Raw genomic sequence first — 7429 nt, 5'->3', positions numbered from 1 at the left:
CCAGAGCAACTCCCCAGGCCAGAAGAGATTCAAAGGGAGGGGAAAGAAATCCCTACCTCTTGATGGGAGGAGCTGTACAGCCATGCTGAAAGGGCAGAGAATGTGGTCATTTCTGTAATTTACCCCAAGTCCCTTAACATCACTGGTTAAGGACTGGCTTCCCCAACATTGTGCACCCTGGGCAGAGGTGGACCTCTGTGATCCTCTGTAGCCAGGGCGATCACGTGGGATGGAGCCTTGAGGCCCGTTGGGAGCTGTGGGAGTCAGCTCAGCCAGCATCCCAGGGAGAGTCCTGTGGGAATGCAGCTGTAAAGGAAAAATAAGTGTGAAGGTCAAATTGCCCAGAGTGGGACTGATGTTGAGGTCAGAGGCTGAGTCTAAACAGGCCTTCCAGAAGTCAAGTGTGGTTTACTTATCCTCACGGCCAGGCAGGTGCCGGGTGGTAGATGCCAGGTCAGTGTGCCTAGGACAGCTGGCACCTGATCTGGGGCCAGGCACATAGTAGGTCTCTGGAAATGGATGTTCTGCATTGGCCTGCTTCTCAGGAGCCCCAGCCCGTTGTCCATCCTCACAGGCTCTGCTCAGTCCACCTGGGGACTGAGGAGCTTGGACTCTGTGCTGAGAGGGACAGAGCTCCCTGAAGGAATGAAACTTCTCTACCTGCATGGAGAAGGCTCACAGGCCAGGCAAATGCAGTGTTGCTGAACTTCAGAGTAATCATATAGCCACACACTGAGTCCTAGGTGGGAAAGGAAGGGATCAGTCATGCGTGAGGACGAAGGGCTTCATAATTGAGGGTCAATGGCTCAAGCAATGACCCAAGAGCCACACCATCCTATAATGCTGACTCTGCCTGACTCTCCCGTCTGAAGAGCAGCGAACTGAGGCTCAAAGGGCAGACATGACCTGCTCAGGACCACAGAGTGAGTGGAAAGCCTGGGGCTAGACCTGGCTCTGGTCACGGACATCCCACGCTCCTTCATCTTGAGTCCCTTCCTGTTCAGCACTCCTGCAGCAGAGATGTACCCTATCCTGACCACAAGAACAGAGAACTGACACTAGGAGATCACCAGCATCTTTATTTTTCATGCTTCCTTGAAGAATTTTGAGAGTAGGGGACTTGTCCTTTGGAAAACTGTCATCCAGAGGCCCAGGAGAGTCATCTCCACCAAGAGAGCCACCTCCCTGCCTCAGTGCAGTGTTCAGCTGGGGGTGTGGAAGGGGGTGAACCCAGCCAGGCCCCAAGAGCTGTCCCAGCAGAGCCCAGGATAACTTTGGATGTCACGGAGAGCCCAGCTGCCTCTGCGGGAGAAGAGAGGGTGAGCACAGGGCACAGGGAGGGGTAGCAGCTCCTAACAGGGGGTTGGAGGCCAGAGACCCTGGGTCCCTCCAGAGGCCTGAGGCCCAGGCAGCCCAACCCTGTTCCCCACCTCTGCTTCCTAAAACCCTAGGATTTCTGCTTTGGGAGGGGCTGCTGCAGGCCAGTGGCCAGAGAGGAGGCAATAACTCATGGGGAATCCCAGCAACAGGGTAGACCCTCTGAGAAATGGCAGGCTCCTTATCTTCCAAAGGCCCAGAGAGGGGAGGGACATGCCTGGGTTTTGTAGGGTTCACCAGGAACACAGATCTCCGAGGCTGCACCCCTGGTCCCACCTCCAACCAGAAGAGGGGACAGTGAGAGAAAGACAAAGGGCCCAGGAGGCAGAGGATCACAGACCTACAGGGAGAGAAGAGGCCTCCCTGGGGTTCAGCCTCAGGGCTGGATCATCTCCTGGCTCTGGTCATCCTGTCCAGAACACTCACCCACTGACTGCAGAGTAGCCACCAGACTGCCCGCGGCAACTCCGCCCCCATTGGCAGTGGCCGCTGTAGATGTCATTTTGGCTGCTATGAAGGATGCGGCGATTCCTACTGAGGTGAAGCCCACGGCACCGAGCTCCACGGGCACAGTCCCCACAGCCACAACTGCGGGAAGTGGAGATTTGGGGTTGGCCCCATGGGACAGAATCCCCCAGACCTCCCTGACATCTTCCTGTGGCGATGATGAGGAGGAGGGGTCTGCTGTGCTCTCTGGAAAGACTCAGAGCAGGTATGGGATCCCAAAACAAGGGCAGTCAACGTGGAAAGCGGCCAGTGGACCGGCTCCCAGGAGAACCTGAATCCCAGGCTTGTTTATGCCTGTTTCACAGACATCATCGAGAGCTCACTGGCCCTCCCTGCGCCTCTGTTCCCCTAATGTAAAATAAATCCATTGAAGCAAACAGCAGTCTTCACACTTTCCCTTTTGGCAAGGAAAATATAATCTCTCCAAGCACAGAGTCGACAGAAGACAATATCAGAGCTGCTTTTCCAGAGAGGTGAGGGGATGGAGGCCCTGAGGGCCCTGCAGCAGCATGCGGGGGTCCTCTAGGGCTCCCCAAAATCTCCACAGCAGTGCCATCTGCAATCATAGCCACACTTGTTTTCTGTACTGTCTACTGGGGTAGCCATGTTTAGCACTTGAAATGTGGTGCAGGTGACAGAGAAACATTACGATTTTCTTTAGTTTTGGCCATTGCATTGGAGGACATTGCTTTATAGTAGCTCAAAAGCTTCTGACTCAGTGGATGGGCTACCAGCGTTTGTCAAATAATTTTGAGGAATGAGACACAGCTCAGCTGACATACTCCCTGCAAAAGTCCCCAAGGATACCATGGGCCCCGCTTTAGACGGGGAGGAATCCCAGGCTCTGACTCTGCTCAAATGACTCATCTGGGGTTGCATGGTTTGTACTTGGTGGAAGCTGAGAGCAGCTCACCTCAGAAGGACCAGCAGCCCCCAGAATTATGTGCAATATCCACCTGAACCCCATCCACTCTCCGTTCCCATGGTTGGCCCCTTCGCCTCGGTGAGTCTCCACTCAGATTCTTGGACTTCCACCTGTTGGTTGAGTTTTGACTTTATTCAGGATCTGGTTTGGACAAGGCTGCATTAATAAAGGACTCTGCATCCCTCCTGGGACTATAAAAACATTAAAAATAGAATTATCATATAATCCCATCAACTCACTTTTGGGTAAATACCCTAAGTATTGAGGGTATTTCTTTCTTTCTTTTTTTTTTTTTTTTTGAGACAGAGTCTCGGTCTGTCACCCAGGCTGGAGTGCAGTGGTGCGATCTCTGCTTACTGCAACCTCTGCCTCCCAGGTTCAAGCGATTCTCCTGCCTCAGCCTCCTGAGTAGCTGGGATTACAGACATGTGTGACCACGCCCGGCTAATTTTTGTGTTTTTAGTAGAAATGAGGTTTCACCATGTTGGTCAAGCTGGTCTCAAACCCCTGACCTCATGATCCACCCACCTTGGCCTCCCAAAGTACTGGGATTACAGGTGTGAGCCACCACGCCCGGCTGAAAGCATAGTCTTGAGGAGATATTTATACACCCTTGTTCGTAGCAGCATTATTCACAATAGCTAAGAGATGGAAGCAACTCAAGCATCAGGAATATAAAACACGGAATGGAGACGTATCTATTGGCTGCTGTGGTACAGGGAAAAGTCATGGTGTTGACCTATCCATCTGCTTAAAACCCCTCAACAGCCTTGTATGGCCCATAGGATAAGCAAGTCCTCCATGAACTGGCTTCTGCCTCTCCCTAAACTTCTTGCTGCCAATATCCAGCTATGCTTCTCTCCTGGGGGACAAATAGAAGTCATTCCCTGCTCTTTTAGGCCTCTGATCCTTTGCATACCAGATCCAGGAAAATTTTCAGGACCTCACCAGCTTATATATTCTCCAGGAAGACTTCCCTGATCACACATTCCCAGTCTCGCCTGACCAACTACACCCCCACCTATGCTCTCAAATGTGAGTCCACTATATTCCTTTTGCCACAGAATTTCCCACAATGCAATGTTGTTCTCTGTCTCCTCTGCTGGATTCAGAGCTCTCTAAAGTCAAGGACTGCTATAGTTTGGATGTTTGTCCCCTCCAAATCCCCTTCAATCTCATGTTGAAATGTCATCTTCAATGGTGGTGGTGGAGCCTGGTGGGAGGTGCTTGGGTCATGGGGGAAAATCCCTCATTGTGGTTTGGTGCCCTCCCCATGGTAATGAATGAATTCTCACTCTGTGTGTTCATGCAAGAGCTGGTTGACTCCTGCTCCCTCTCTTGCCATATGACACACTTGCTCCCCCTTCGATTTCTGCCATGAATAAAAGCATCCTGAGGCCTTACCAGAAGCTGAGCAGATGTTGGTGCGATGCTTGTAAAACCTACAGAACCATGCCCAATAAACCTCTTTTCTTTATGAATTACCCGGCTTCAGGTATTCCTTTATAGAAATGTAAAACTGACTAACATGAGTCAGGAGTCATTCATTGCTGCCTCCCTTAATGCTAGGCCCAAACCGGAGATCAAGTAGACACTGAGTATTTCATAAAAAGATGTATGGATAAAGAGTATGCCTAAGGCTCAGAATGGTGGCTGGCACCTGTAATCCCAGTTACTTGGGAGGCTAAGACAAGACGATCACTTGAGGTCAGGAGTTCCAGACCAGCCTGGGCAACATAGCAAGACCTTCATCTCTAAAAAATTCTCTAAAAATCAGCCAAGTGCTGTCACATATACCTGCAGTCCCAGCTACTTGTGAGGCTGAAACTGGAGTATTGCTTGAGCCTAGGAATCTAGGCTGCAGTGAGCTATGATCATGACACTGCACTCCAGCCTGGGCAACAGAGTGAGATCTTGTCTCTAAATTTTTTTTAAGTGTGCCTTTGTGCATCAAAGGACACCATCAACAGAGTGAAAAGGCAACCTGCAAAATGGGAGAAAATATCTATAAATCACTTACCTGATAAGAAGTTAATATCCAGAACTACAACTCAACAACAACAACAAAACTCAATTAAAAATGGCCAAAAACACTCAAATAGATATTTCTCAAAGAAGATATACAAACAGCCAACAAGCATATGAAAAGATGGTTAACATCATTCATCATTAGAGAAATGAAAATCAAAATCAACTTACATACATTAGGATGGCTACAGTCAAAAAATCTGAAAGCAACACGTGTTGGGAAGGATGTAGAGAAATTGCAACCCTTGTGCACTGTTGGTGGAGATGTAAAATGGTATGTTTTTCAGCTGCTATGAAAAACAATATGACAGTTTGTCAAAAAATTAAAAATAGAATTCTATAATCCCATACACCCACTTTTGGATAAATGCCCTAAGTAATGGAAAGCACAGTCTTGAAGAGATATTTATACACCCATGTTCATAGCAGCATTATTCACAATAGCTAAGAGATGGAAGCAACTCAAGCATCCATCAATAGAAAAATGAATAAACAAAATATATACAATTATTCAGCCTTCGCAAGAAAGGAAATTCTGACATATTCTATAGCAAGGATACACCTGGAAGACATTCTGCTAAGTGAAATACGTTTGTCACAAAAAGACAAATGCTGTATGATCCCAATGATATAAGGTACCTGGAACAGATATAGCCATGGAGACAGAAAGTAGAATGGTGGCTGCTAGGGGCTGGGGAGAGTATGGAATGGGGAGTTGTTGTTTAAGGGGTACAGAGTATCAATTTTACAAGATTAAGAGTTCTGGAAATGGATGGCAGTGATGGTTGCACAATATATACGTACATAATTTTACTGAATTGTACCATTAAAAATTATCCAGATGGTAAATTTTATGTGTATTTTATCCAAATTAAAAACAACAAAAAAGGATTGTCTCTGCTGTCCTGCCCCAGCTGGCCCCGCTGTAGAGGTGGGAAGGCCCAGCAAGGGTGTGTTGGGGAGAAGGACATTATTGATTGGGCCCTGGGACAGCAAGGGAGGAGCACCCGGAGAAATGAAACTTAACTCAGGCTGTGAGAGCTCTGGGGCCAACAGGCAGGGCACAGGCAGTGAACTCTGGAAATAGGTGGGCCTGAGCCTGTACCTGCTGGAGCCAGGAGCCTGAGCCAGGAGACCTCTGTGAAGAGCATGAGGCCAGCATGAAACTGTGCCACCCAGTCAGATATAACCTAGCGCTGGGGACCCCCGAGAGTGACCTAATCCTACTGCTGCATTTTGAAACAAACCAACTGAGGCCCAGATACCTATGAGTCCCTTATCTCCTATCGTACACTGTGCCCCTTTTCTGACAATGTGGGTACAGTACAGACTCCATCAGGGACATGTGCCTTCATACTGACAATTTAGAAGGTTGAGCCAAGCGGTGTGTTGGGGGTGGGATGAAGCTGGTGGACTGAGATTCCTACAGGAGGGCATCTGTGGCAACTCCTTCCCCATTTCCTATGACTCCAGCTGACATCTCAGTGGCAACGTGGAGGCACTAGGTGCACAGACCTATGGCCATCACTATCCTTCCCAGAAACAGAGCATGTAAAACCAAAAGTGCTGTGCCTGATAGGTGACACATGGTAGTTCAGAGCCCTGCCTTCTGTCCTATAGCGGTTTATGGGCTACTTTCAGAATGCCCCCAAATCTGCACGGACCACAGCTTTTAAAGTTAATGACCTTGTGTGGGTCTCTAATCTCCATGGTTCTGTTCTCCTGTAACATTCTATCTCTGTCCCATGCCTACTGTGCCCCTACCCAGCCCAGGTCTTAGGCCTCGAGGGAAGCATATGTTGGGACCAAGCCAGTTGCTCTCAAAGGCTCAGGGTAAGGATGGGCTTGAGCCCCTTCCCAAGCGGACACTCACCACTGATCACGGTGAAAGCAGCCCTGGATGGAGGCAAAGAAAAATGCTGTGTATGGAGTTCCTGTTGCTCCCTCCTCTCCTCCACTTCCCAGGCCCCTGCCCACCTTAGGGCAGTAGTTGCTTGAGAGCACAGAGCAGTCTCCGCAGTCCCGAGTGTGGTGAGGTTGTTGAGGAGTCCGATTCCAGACAAGTAACCCCACCACTGGATATCCAACTCCAAATGTCAAATGGAGCCAGTGAATCAGTCTTATACTCTGAAAGATAAATTAACCAAGGCTTGGTGCTAATTAAATCTGACCCTTGCCTGCTAATAATGTAAGGATGGGCTGGCCCTCTTCAGGAAGATCTAATTCCAACGCATCCCAGTACCAGAAGCATTACTTTTCCCCTCAAAATGCCCTTCTTGGATATGTGAGGAATTCAAAATCCTCCTTTTCATAAAAATTTCTGACTGCATTTCCTTTTTTTTTTTTTTTTTTTGAGATGGAGTCTCGCTCTGTTGCCAGGGCTGGAGTGCAGTGGCCGGATCTCAGCTCACTGCAAGCTCTGCCTCCCGGGTTTATGCCATTCTCCTGCCTCAGCCTCCCGAGTAGCTGGGACTACAGGCGCCCGCCACCTTGCCCGGCTAGTTTTTTTGTATTTTTTAGTAGAGCCGGGGTTTCACCATGTTAGCCAGGATGGTCTCGATCTCCTGACCTCGTGATCCGCCCGTCTCGGCC

The sequence above is a fragment of the Rhinopithecus roxellana genome, chromosome 5 (genome assembly GCF_007565055.1).
Source record: "Rhinopithecus roxellana isolate Shanxi Qingling chromosome 5, ASM756505v1, whole genome shotgun sequence".
Lineage (NCBI taxonomy): Eukaryota > Metazoa > Chordata > Mammalia > Primates > Cercopithecidae > Rhinopithecus > Rhinopithecus roxellana.
This window is presented reverse-complemented; position numbering follows the sequence as displayed.